Source organism: Physella acuta, unplaced genomic scaffold (assembly GCF_028476545.2).
Source record: "Physella acuta isolate Inbredline_101_S28 unplaced genomic scaffold, ASM2847654v3 ptg000575l, whole genome shotgun sequence".
In the NCBI taxonomy this organism is placed as follows: Eukaryota; Metazoa; Mollusca; class Gastropoda; family Physidae; genus Physella; species Physella acuta.
This window is the reverse complement of record NW_026732094.1, coordinates 409,141-423,057: the sequence shown is the minus strand read 5'-3', so window position 1 is coordinate 423,057 and position 13,917 is coordinate 409,141. Positions and strand designations below refer to the sequence as shown.

At 40.2% G+C, this 13,917-nt stretch overlaps 1 protein-coding gene across 1 annotated transcript in view; it reads right to left on the bottom strand.

Moving 5' to 3' along the window:
* Window positions 1-13,917, bottom strand: part of LOC131946925 (UPF0764 protein C16orf89 homolog) — a 29,369-nt gene that overhangs the window by 11,717 nt on the left and 3,735 nt on the right. The gene's annotated exons all lie outside the window — the stretch shown is intronic.

The following is a 13,917-nucleotide window of genomic DNA, read 5'->3' as shown; positions in this document are numbered from 1 at the left end:
GGTGACACCAAGGCAAAAATAGCAAAATATATAGAGAAAAACTTGAGGGGGGTGCAAATCGAAAGTTTGAGGGGGTGTGCAAATCAAAACTTGAGGGGGGGGGTGCAAATTGAAAGTTTGAGGGGGGGGTGGTGCAAATCGAAAGTATGGGTGAAAGTATATATTTTCTATACAAATTCCATCTCGTTCGGGGGGTCATTTGACTCTCTTCGGTGCAGGGATAGAATGAAACTCATGGAAATTTAACATGGATAAATCAAGGCCAGTATTTGATGGTTAAAAGTTTAATGAGTTTCAGTATCGATTGCTGTTGGCGCGAGGTTCGACAACAATTTATGCGAATTAACCCGCGAGAGTAGATTAAATGAAAGTGTGCTGTGTATTTATTTCACGTGCATTGTCTGCTCACACCAAGAAAAATGACAGCCCCTTCACAGAAGATATCAATTGTAGCATTACAACCGTTTCACAGAAGATATCAGTTGTAGCATTACAGGCACTTCACATAAGATATCAATTGTAGCATTACAGCCGCTTCACAGAAGATATCAATTGTAGCATTACAACCGTTTCACAGAAGATATCAATTGTAGCTTTACAGCCGCCTCACAGAAGATATTAATTGTAGCTTTACAGCCGCCTCACAGAAGATATTAATTGTAGCTTTACAGCCGCCTCACAGAAGATATCAATTGTAGCATTACAACCGTTTCACAGAAGATATCAATTGTAGCTTTACAGCCGCCTCACAGAAGATATTAATTGTAGCTTTACAGCCGCCTCACAGAAGATATTAATTGTAGCTTTACAGCCGCCTCACAGAAGATATCAATTGTAGCTTTACAGCCGCCTCACAGAAGATATCAATTGTAGCATTAGTCACTTCACAGAGGATATCAATTGTAGCATTACAGCCGCCTCACAGAAGATATCAATTGTAGCATTAGTCACTTCACAGAGGATATCAATTGTAGCATTACAGCCGCCTCACAGAAGATATCAATTGTAGCATTACAACCGCTTCACAGAAGATATCAATTGTAGCTTTACAGCCGCCTCACAGAAGATATTAATTGTAGCATTACAAACGCGCACAGATCAAGCTTTGTCAAAAGACGGTCTTGTTTTATCAACGATTGTTCTGGCCCTCGGTTAAGATAGAAGCGAATTTCGAGTGCAGACATTGAACATTGACCACAGTGGTTATAGATCTGTAGGCAGACATTGAACATTGATCACACTAGTTATAGATCTTTAGGCAGACATTGAACATTGATCACAGTCTTTTAAAATATTCAGACGACCATTTTACTTTGATCACAGTTATTGCAGATCTGAAGGCATCACAAAGCATGTAGATTGGTATTTAGGGTACATTAACTTTTCTACCTCTACTATATAAGCGAGCTAACAATTCTTACTTCTTCAATTGTAAGCAATGTTAACATTTAACATGACTGGCAACAGCACTTAGTATGGCAGCGACCATTGTTAACATTTCACCTAAGACAGTAACAACACTTAGTGTAGCGATGATGACCGTTAACATTGAACCCGGGACCATTGTTAACATTTAACCTAAGACAGTAACAGCACTTAGTGTAGCAGCGATCATTGTTAACATTTAACCTAAGACAGTAACAGCCCTTAGTGTAGCGATGATGACTGTTAACATTGAACCTGTCACCATTGTTAACATTTAACCTATGACAGTAACAACCCTTAGTGTAGCGATGATGACTGTTAACATTGAACCTGTCACCATTGTTAACATTTAACCAAAGACAGTAACAACCCTTAGTGTAGCGATGATGACTGTTAACATTGAACCTGTGACCATCATTGTTAACATTTTACCGAAGACAGTAACAACACTTAGTGTAGCGATGATGACTGTTAACATTGAACCTGTGACCATTGTTAACATTTAACCTTAGACAGTAACACTTAGTGTAGCGATGATGACTGTTAACATTGAACCTGTGACCATTGTTAACATTTAAACAAAGACAGTAACAACACTTAGTGTAGCAATGATGACCGTTAACATTGAACCTGGGACCATTGCAGTAGGTACTGTCAGCACGACAAACAAATGTTTACCATGGTGTCCCAATCCATTGAGCCGACGTCCCTATATTAAATATGGGCAGTAGCTGTACATTGTTAGGGACTTGAGTGTATCGAAACTTTTCTGGTCAACATCTGATGTCTTAGCTTGGTCTTTTCGGAAAATTTATTTTCTCAAATAAAAAAAATTAAAAACTTAACCAAGCAAGTTAGATGAAAAACCGTACAAATATAGAAGAGTAGGGCCTACATTATTTTTACGTCGCTGCCTTTACGGAGAACGTAAGCTGAACTTACAAGGAGTATTGTTAGTCAATACATCGCTAATATTCTAGTCCTAGATAACAGGGGGTGGGATTGGGTATGTGGGGGTGAGGGGGGGAGTGGGATAGGTCCAGCTCAAGGCACAACTCAAGTTTAATCCAACACTGGTTGGCAATGACCGCAGTAAATAGTTCATTCTGTAACATATTTAAAAATCAATTGTTTTAATGAATTAATTGCCTAATGACGTCAGTTGAGTTTAGAATCAACAACAGCTTTCGCGAGTTATATTTTTTTTATATCACTGATTATATTATGGTTTAATTGACGAGCGAAATTTCACATAATTGATTAATGGTTTGAAATAAACATTTTTTGTCATAAGAAAATAAAAATATTCTCATACTAGTCTGGCAGAGATAGAGCAATAACCGCGGTGACTTGTTGATTTTCATATCCTAAACACCGTAAATTGGAGGGCATCGTAATTTTAATTTTAAAAAGTTATTTTTTTTTTGTCATTTTAATTGTCATTTTTAATTTTCTTTACGTTCCTTAAAATTAAATTGACCAGCTTGAAGCCACAATAGTTCTTTGTTTGAACAAGATTAGAGATTGTTTTTTTTTAGTTTAATTATACCTTTTTATGTTTATTTCACAATTTGTATTCTGTTGACTTTAATTATTTCGTGGATTTATTACTAAGGGGTGTTTATTTATTTTTTATCTTTGACATTTCATTACAGTATCGTGTTGTTCTAAAAAGGCAATTTCTTTACGGCTATTGAATTCCCCGAGTTAAAGCCTTTAGTCTGTCAATGTCTCCAATCATCCAATCACCAGATTTTTATGTTTTCGTTATTGCTGGCACCGACCGTTGAGTTAATTTACTTCTTAATGGGTTAATCACACCGTGAACTCCCCGGACAACTGGAGATTAACTACTATGGTTACAAAGCACATAAACAACACGAGTTAATTAAAACCTTTTAAAAACCCCGCGGGTGCCATTTAGGTTACCTGAACATGTTAGGGCGGTCGGTCCAGGAGCGATTCCTGACATTTGCTTGTGTGTTAAAGTCTTGCCTGACGTCCGCGCGATGGGGGGTAAATTGGTATCGACATCGATCATGTTTGAAATTGGTTTTTTAAAGCAACTTCAAGGTGTGTTGTTTCACACTCAGGTACCAGTAGTGTGGAGTTTACATGCAGTTGTTTGATTTATGTTGACGTTGTTTTATTAGTTCTGTTTGTCGCGTTGTTTTATTAGTTCTGTTTGTCGCGTTGTTTCATTAGTTTTGTTTGTCGCGTTGTTTTATTAGTTCTGTTTGTCGCGTTGTTTTATTAGTTCTGTTTGTCGCGTTGTTTTATTAGTTCTGTTTGTCGCGTTGTTTTATTAGTTCTGTTTGTCGCGTTGTTTTATTAGTTCTGTTTGTCGCGTTGTTTTATTAGTTCTGTTTGTGGAGTTGTTTTATTAGTTCTGTTTGTCATGTTGTTTTATTAGTTCTGTTTGTTGCGTTGTTTAATTAGTTCTGTTTGTCGCGTTGTTTTATTAGTTCTGTTTGTCGCAATGTTTTAATAGTTCTGTCTTTCAAGTTTGTTCGTGTTTTTTTTTTTTACACTATTGCATTTTTTAAATTTATTTACTTTAATCATCCATACGTGTCGTGTGATTTATTAACTTGGTTTGTCGTGTGAATTCACTCAATCTGCATGTAAAGCGTTCGCTCATCACTCACATTTACTGGGCTCAATATTGATGGAGTATTATTATACAACCTTTTGCTAAAGACACTTTATCCATGTTTGTTTATATGATTGTTTGTTGTTAAATTTGCAACATTATCTTGACAAATTTTTAATGCAGCGATTTCTTTCAAGCATTACATATAAATGCATTTGTGATGACAATACAATATATCTAATTTTCTATTTCCTTTTTTTAAAAAATTAAAATAGGTATTAAATTAGTCATTACAAATTGATTTAAAGACATTAAATTTAAAACGGCAAGAATGGTCGAAACTATAACATAGTTTAGAGAAGCAGTGTTTCTTCCAGACTTTTTTCTCCGGGGGGGGGGGGGGGGGGGGGCACTTGAAATTTTCGTGGGGGGGGGGGGTGGGGGCGGTAGACTTTCTTCGGGAGGGCGTACACTGTTAAAAGTATAGATTTTCTATATAAATTATATAAATTTCATTTCGTTCGGGGGGGGGGGGCGGTAGAATTTTTTCAGGGAGGCTTCGATCCCCCCCCCCCCCCCCCCCCGAAGAGATGCCTGGAAGAAAATCTGTAGAGAAGGGGTAAAGCGATACACATATACACACAACAAAAACTGATCGGACTGTAATAATAGTTTTTGAAATACTAAAGCAACGTCAAATATCAAGGTTACGATTTGGGCTTTATAAGTAAACAGAAAATTGTAGCCTCGGAATAAAGATTTGTTTTTAGATTTTTAATTTTAAAGTTTAAATTTTAATATAATGTACGAGAAAGGCTACTTCAACAATGAAATTAAAAGAAATATTTTGTCCCATGTCAACAGCACTGGTCGTGTCACTCACAGCAAACCTGGTCGGTGCATTTGTGGGGGGGGGGGGGGGCATCTCTGACTAGCTAACCATCAACTTCCTAGACAGGCAGCTAGGGATAGACTATCCTGAAAGTGGACTGTCTCTATCAAAGTTAGATTCTCCCATCTTGTTTTTTTTTTTTAACACCACCATATATTATTTGTTTAATTCCCACGGAATCGTTAGCTATAAACGGCCATAGCATCTGTTTAATGTGTCTCCTGCCTGCAGTGGTTGAACTGATGGCATCATGCGCAGAACGGCATCAATATTTCATTGGACTGGTTTTGTGTAGAAGTTATGTTTGTGTCAGCGTTGTGGTACTGTGTAGAAGTTATGTATGTGTCAGCGTTATGGTACTGTGTAGAAGTTATGTTTGTGTCAGCGTTGTGGTACTGTGTAGAAGTTACGTTTGTGTCAGCGTTGTGGTACTGTGTAGAAGTTATGTTTGTGTCAGCGTTGTGGTACTGTGTAGAAGTTACGGTTGTGTCAGCGTTGTGGTACTGTGTAGAAGTTATGTTTGTGTCAGCGTTGTGGTACTGTGTAGAAGTTATGTTTGTGTCAGCGTTGTGGTACTGTGTAGAAGTTATGTTTGTGTCAGCGTTGTGGTACTGTGTAGAAGTTACGTTTGTGTTAGCGTTGTGGTACTGTGTAGAAGTTACGTTTGTGTTAGCGTTGTGGTACTGTGTAGAAGTTACGTTTGTGTCAGCGTTGAGGTACTGTGTAGAAGTTACGTTTGTGTTAGCGTTGTGGTACTGTGTAGAAGTTACGTTTGTGTTAGCATTGTTGTACTGTGTAGAAGTTACGTTTGTGTCAGCGTTGTGGTACTTTGTAGAAGTTACGTTTGTGTCAGCGTTGTGGTACTGTGTAGAAGTTACGTTTGTGTCAGCGTTGTGGTACTGTGTAGAAGTTACGTTTGTGTTAGCGTTGTGGTACTGTGTAGAAGTTATGTTTGTGTCAGCGTTGAGGTACTGTGTAGAAGTTACGTTTGTGTTAGCGTTGTGGTACTGTGTAGAAGTTACGTTTGTGTTAGCGTTGTGGTACTGTGTAGAAGTTACGTTTGTGTTAGCGTTGTGGTACTGTGTAGAAGTTATGTTTGTGTCAGCGTTGTGGTACTGTGTAGAAGTTACGTTTGTGTCAGCGTTGTGGTACTGTGTAGAAGTTATGTTTGTGTCAGCGTTGAGGTACTGTGTAGAAGTTACGTTTGTGTCAGCGTTGTGGTACTGTGTACAAGTTACGTTTGTGTCAGCGTTGTGGTACTGTGTAGAAGTTACGTTTGTGTCAGCGTTGTGGTACTGTGTAGAAGTTACGTTTGTGTCAGCGTTGTGGTACTGTGTAGAAGTTACGTTTGTGTCAGCGTTGTGGTACTGTGTAGAAGTTACGTTTGTGTCAGCGTTGTGGTACTGTGCTGGTTAGAGTCGTGCAACAGCTGTTTTTTATGCCACTCTCTATTGGGAAAATGTATATCTGGTTGATGTCAGTCTAACCATTGTGAAATATAGAGTTATCATTTTGTTTAAAAATAAAAGGGCCTGCCGCAGACTATTGAGTGACATCAAGGCACAGTACCGTGTTCTTGACAGCAAAGTCCAGTGCTGACATCTTGACCAAGGGTCACGGTTCAGTCCCATCATATTGACATCAAGGTTCAGTCCCATCATCATGACATCAAGGTTCAGTCCCATCATCATGACATCAAGGTTCAGTCCCATCATCTTGACATCAAGGCTCAGTCCCATCATCTTGACATCAAGGTTCAGTCCCATCATCATGACATCAAGGTTCAGTCCCATCATCTTGACATCAAGGCTCAGTCCCATCATCTTGACATCGTCTCAGTCCCATCATCTTGACATCAAGGCTCAGTCCCATCATCTTGACATCAAGGCTCAGTCCCATCATATTGACATCAAGGCTCAGTCCCATCATCTTGACATCAAGGCTCAGTCCCATCATCTTGACATCAAGGCTCAGTCCCATCATCTTGACATCAAGGCTCAGTCCCATCATCTTGACATCAAGGCTCAGTCCCATCATCTTGACATCAAGGCTCAGTCCCATCATCTTGACATCAAGGCTCAGTCCCATCATCTTGACATCAAGGCTCAGTCCCATCATATTGACATCAAGGTTCAGTCCCATCATATTGACATCAAGGTTCAGTCCCATCATATTGACATCAAGGCTCAGTCCCATCATATTGACATCAAGGTTCAGTCCCATCATATTGACATCAAGGTTCAGTCCCATCATCTTGACATCAAGGTTCAGTCCCATCATATTGACATCAAGGTTCAATCCCATCATCTTGACATCAAGGTTCAGTCCCATCATCTTGACATCGTCTCAGTCCCATCATCTTGACATCAAGGCTCAGTCCCATCATCTTGACATCAACGTTTAGTCCCATCATCTTGACATCGTCTCAGTCCCATCATCTTGACATCAAGGCTCAGTCCCATCATCTTGACATCAAGGTTCAGTCCCATCATATTGACATCAAGGTTCAGTCCCATCATCTTGACATCAAGGCTCAGTCCCATCATCTTGACATCAAGGTTCAGTCCCATCATCATGACATCAAGGTTCAGTCCCATCATCTTGACATCAAGGCTCAGTCCCATCATCTTGACATCAACGTTTGGTCCCATCATCTTGACATCGTCTCAGTCCCATCATCCTGACATCAAGGCTCAGTCCCATCATCTTGACATCAAGGTTCAGTCCCATCATATTGACATCAAGGCTCAGTCCCATCATCTTGACATCAAGGCTCAGTCCCATCATATTGACATCAAGTCTCAGTCCCATCATCTTGACATCAAGGCTCAGTCCCATCATCTTGACATCAAGGCTCAGTCCCATCATCTTGACATCAAGGCTCAGTCCCATCATCTTGACATCAAGGCTCAGTCCCATCATCTTGACATCAAGGCTCAGTCCCATCATCTTGACATCAAGGCTCAGTCCCATCATCTTGACATCAAGGCTCAGTCCCATCATCTTGACATCAAGGCTCAGTCCCATCATCTTGACATCAATGCTCAGTCCCATCATCTTGACATCAAGGCTCAGTCCCATCATCTTGACATCAAGGCTCAGTCCCATCATCTTGACATCAAGGCTCAGTCCCATCATATTGACATCAAGGTTCAGTCCCATCATATTGACATCAAGGTTCAGTCCCATCATATTGACATCAAGGCTCAGTCCCATCATCTTGACATCAAGGCTCAGTCCCATCATCTTGACATCAAGGCTCAGTCCCATCATCTTGACATCAAGGCTCAGTCCCATCATATTGACATCAAGGTTCAGTCCCATCATATTGACATCAAGGTTCAGTCCCATCATATTGACATCAAGGCTCAGTCCCATCATATTGACATCAAGGTTCAGTCCCATCATATTGACATCAAGGTTCAGTCCCATCATCTTGACATCAAGGTTCAGTCCCATCATATTGACATCAAGGTTCAATCCCATCATCTTGACATCAAGGTTCAGTCCCATCATCTTGACATCGTCTCAGTCCCATCATCTTGACATCAAGGCTCAGTCCCATCATCTTGACATCAACGTTTAGTCCCATCATCTTGACATCGTCTCAGTCCCATCATCTTGACATCAAGGCTCAGTCCCATCATCTTGACATCAAGGTTCAGTCCCATCATATTGACATCAAGGTTCAGTCCCATCATCTTGACATCAAGGCTCAGTCCCATCATCTTGACATCAAGGTTCAGTCCCATCATCATGACATCAAGGTTCAGTCCCATCATCTTGACATCAAGGCTCAGTCCCATCATCTTGACATCAACGTTTGGTCCCATCATCTTGACATCAAGGCTCAGTCCCATCATCTTGACATCAAGGCTCAGTCCCATCATCTTGACATCAAGGTTCAGTCCCATCATATTGACATCAAGGCTCAGTCCCATCATCTTGACATCAAGGCTCAGTCCCATCATATTGACATCAAGTCTCAGTCCCATCATCTTGACATCAAGGCTCAGTCCCATCATCTTGACATCAAGGCTCAGTCCCATCATCTTGACATCAAGGTTCAGTCCCATCATATTGACATCAAGGTTCAGTCCCATCATCTTGACATCAAGGCTCAGTCCCATCATATTGACATCGTCTCAGTCCCATCATCTTGACATCAAGGCTCAGTCCCATCATATTGACATCAAGGTTCAGTCCCATCATCTTGACATCAAGGCTCAGTCCCATCATCTTGACATCAAGGTTCAGTCCCATCATCTTGACATCAAGGCTCAGTCCCATCATCTTGACATCGTCTCAGTCCCATCATCTTGACATCAAGGCTCAGTCCCATCATCTTGACATCAAGGCTCAGTCCCATCATATTGACATCAAGTCTCAGTCCCATCATCTTGACATCAAGGCTCAGTCCCATCATATTGACATCAAGTCTCAGTCCCATCATCTTGACATCAAGGCTCAGTCCCATCATCTTGACATCGTCTCAGTCCCATCATCTTGACATCAAGGCTCAGTCCCATCATCTTGACATCAAGGCTCAGTCCCATCATATTGACACAAGTCTCAGTCCCATCATCTTGACATCAAGGCTCAGTCCCATCATCTTGACATCAACGTTTAGTCCCATCATCTTGACATCAAGGCTCAGTCCCATCATATTGACATCAAGGTTCAGTCCCATCATCTTGACATCAAGGTTCAGTCCCATCATCTTGACATCAAGGTTCAGTCCCATCATATTGACATCAAGGTTCAGTCCCATCATCTTGACATCAAGGTTCAGTCCCATCATCTTGACATCAAGGTTCAGTCCCATCATTTTGACATCAAAGTCCATTGCTAACATCTTGACCAAGGCTCTTGACACTCAGTGGTCGTGTTTAGCTTCGTTTTGTCTGGCCGTAAGTGACGCTCGCTTGATATAAAAACTAATGTGATTGCTAAAGGGATAAGCCCGTGTATGAATTTTTTAAACCAAGTTTCTTGAGGTTAAAGTATTCTTTCGAACTAAAATGATTATCAAAGTTAAAATATGGCGATTAAAATCTAGCTTCTACTGCTACTTTTTTGCGTAAATAATGTCTACTAAGCTCTTTATTCTGAAAGTGTTGTCGCCGCAGTTAACACAACCGTTGCAACAAAATGGCGGCAGCTCACCGTTTCATACGCCGCTGAGTGCGGTGTTATTGTCTTGACCGCCACACACGGGATCGATGTGGGGTTGTATGACGACACTCACACATGACACCCAATTTTTCACGGCCATCTAGCTTGACAAGTCACGTGATAACCTGACCGGTGGTCGCGCTCGATTGGCTCCGGACACGTGGATCTGATATTTGCAGACGTGCGGCTCTGGGCGGTCTGACGGGGTGGATCAAGCAAGTTTTTGGTGGGGGCGTTGAGTTGTAACGTTAGACAGGGTTTGACCCGCGGTGTGAGAGATGAACTCATGATAGCTCAGAACTGATGTTAGCTCAGACCTGATGTTAGCTCAGAACAAGTTAGCTCAGATCTGATGTTAGCTCAGAACTGATGTTAGCTCAGAACTGATGTTAGCTCAGAACTGATGTTAGCTCAGGCCTGATGTTAGCTCAGACCTGATGTTAGCTCAGACCTGATGTTAGCTCAGAACAAGTTAGCTCAGATCTGATGTTAGCTCAGAACTGATGTTAGCTCAGAAATGATGTTAGCTCAGAACTGATGTTAGCTCAGAACTGATGTTAGCTCAGAACTGATGTTAGCTCAGAACTCAAGTTAGCTCAGGGCTCAAGTTTGCTCGCCGATCACTCAATAAAAAATAATACAAGTGATCGAAATCAAAATCTGACGTTCTATATTCGATCGATTTGTATTTTATAAACCGAATTCTTAGCTAGTCTCTAAATCTGTTATGTTTATATCAGTGTGTGAAGGTTGATTACCCTGAAAAAGTTAAAAGGTATACTTTTTTGGACAATTTAAGTATTACAACAGCTCCCATTGTCACGAATGCATTACAAAAGCTTTTGTTATTTTCCATAGTAGCCACTTTACATAGAATGAAAACTGACCGCATTCGTTTCTCCAATGAGCCGCATACGAGATATCTGCCGCAGTTTGCGGACTTTGTGGAATTTTCGAGTCAAGACGGCTCGTGGTCAACGACCAATCAGGCTGCGTCGCTTCTAGCTAAAACCTAACGTTATAATATTTCTAAATGTTAAGTTCAAACATAAGTTTCTAATGTTTCTGAGTGTTAAGTTCAACACATAATTTTCTAATGTGTTTGAGTGTTTAGTTCAACACATAATTTTCTAATGTGTCTAAGTGTTAAGTTCAAAACATAATTTTCTAATGTGTCTGAGTGTTAAGTTCAAAACATAATGTTTAGTATTTATAAATGTTAATGATCGCCTTTAGAAGTCTAAACGTCACTTTCTATCTCGTTATTTCTTGATATTCCTAATTCCTGTTCACAAAAGAGCACCATCGCCAACACCATCAAACGCCATTCAATCGCACACACCCTCTTAAACTAATCATAATCGAAACGACAAGACAAAAGTCAACATAGACAAAAAGGCAGGCAAGAGATAATGATCTTCAAATATCCAAGAAGAAACGATTGAATATCTTGCACTTTATGTTCTCTATAGCCCCTGTCATTATCTCTGTCCAGCTATTCAAATGGACACAATGTACCTCGTCTTACGAACTCTATCATCCCACCTCCATTACACCCAACACTACATTTTTTCGCCATCGTCGTATACGGAGAAAATACTCTGTACTAGAACTTCATTGACCCCCAGAACCGAAGGTCAAGAGCGGTGAAATATGGCTTTTCTTACAAAATGCCAGCATTTCTATAAAGTCTGGAAACGTAAAAGTTCCCTGAGATGGGGGCGGCAATAATGGATAGCCCTGTCCCAGCGGCATAAACAGTCCGTGATATTATCAAGACGCCGGCAATTAGATTTGTTCAGAGCGGGCAGGACAGCCGGCGCTAGGGTTAGCGCAAGTAAATTCCTATTTCATACATTGATCTTGACGGTTAAAAAAAAAAGATATTTAACAGGAGAGATACCAAAGGTTCTAAAATTACTAAGTGAATTGTCCACTCGATTATGTCGTTGTATTACTGTCGTGGGGGTAATTTTTATTACAGCTCTGAGAAATTAAATATGTGATTTATTATTTTAGTTATTATAATTGTTTATATGTTTATTTTATATTAAAAGTTGTGTGATATTTACATATTCTAACAAGCTGACCACGTATACCATGCGAATTCTGTTTACTTGATTTTAGACGGCCCTAAACTTTTATTACTGGATTAGTTAGTAAATAAGATTCACGTTTAATTTGTCTTTTATTCTTGTTTTTTTTTATCATATGTTAAAATTCAGTAGGTAGGCTCTATATAACAGACGACTTTAAAGTGTTTCCAATATAAGACATTACTGCATGCTTAACAGCGAGTAATTTAAAGCCCCTTATTAAAAAAAAAATCAGTTTCTTTCAGGCTTCCGTTGGCACGGGGTGGGGGGGGGGGGGGGAGTACGTTCACCCTATCCCCCAAACGAAATAGAAACATGTTTTACTTTATATTAACTAAATTAACTATATTTAACTAGTGTCCCCCCACCCCCCCCCCCCCCCCAGAAATTTAAGTCGGCCCCCTCAAAAGCTTCAAGTGCCCACCCACTCCCCGGAGAAAAAAAGTGTGAAAGAAACAATGATAACTATGCTGCTTGTTCTATTTCAGCACATCGCAAAGACTTAAGTCAACTCTTATTAAATTCGACACAATACATAGACACAAATGAAAAGTTTCATAAAAATAGGAGCATTGCGTCATCAGAATTTCCACAGTAGAATTTTTTTTTTCTATTTAAATATATCCTGTGTCTCCCACAGTATTCATTAATTAGCTGAATTTAGTGCAGACATTCTTTTTTGTTGAAGAATGTGGGTCTCAGTTTGAGCGGTCTACAATACCCTTCATCCTTCATCCTTATAGTACCCTCTACCACCTGTTGCCCTCCACCTCTTATAGTACCTCCTACACCATCCTCACTCGTAACCTCATTAACCCACCCACACCAAAGACAATCCACCCCTGTGGCTATGACTCCGTGACCCCTACATCTAAAAATAGATCTAGTTTTATTACAGCCAAATATATTCACATATTTTTTATTTTTTTTTAAATGTAAAATTCTATTATAATATCACAAAGAAATATTAACGTGTAATGTGTATTGCACACAAAAAACATCCACTTTTTATTTTACAATAAATAAATCGATATCTTAAAAACATTTCTCATAGTTAAATCTAGAAGAAAAATTCAAAAGGCTGGAATTTAATGGGCAATTATAATCAATTTTTAATTGACTGCTGACCCTATCTGTTTCTTTCATCAACTCTACTAGTTTGGTAAGACATTGATGGTTCGTTCGTTTGTTTCTTTTTTTTCTGGCTCTTTTATGTGCACGCCCCTATAGATCTAATATTCAATTTACCTGAGCCCCCTGCTCTAACTGATACGCTGTATTTGGACGTGTTGGTCTTTCCTTTAACAAATGATCCTAACCCTAGCACTGCTTTAACTCAAACCTTCTCATGTAATGGCGTTGTACAGCCAATCAAACTCTACGTCAACTGTCCTATTTGATTTGTGTCTTGTTTCTCTTTTAGTATGTCGATCCAAACGCAGTTTTACGGCAAAAAAAAAACAGCAAATTCTAAAATTCCCCCGTCCCACTAGTGACCTGAAGAGTCCCCCCCCCCCCCCGCCCTGTGACCACCAAAACAGTATCTTATGTAACAACAGAAATATCCCCCCCCCCCCCCCGGCAAAACAGAAATAGCCCCATCATGTGACAACAGAAAGAGCGCACCCCCCCCCACTGGCCCGCACTGCAACAGCAGAAATAGCCTCTCCCAGTAACAACATAACTACCCCCCCCCCCCCGTGACAACAGACATAATTGTAACATCAGAGCACGTC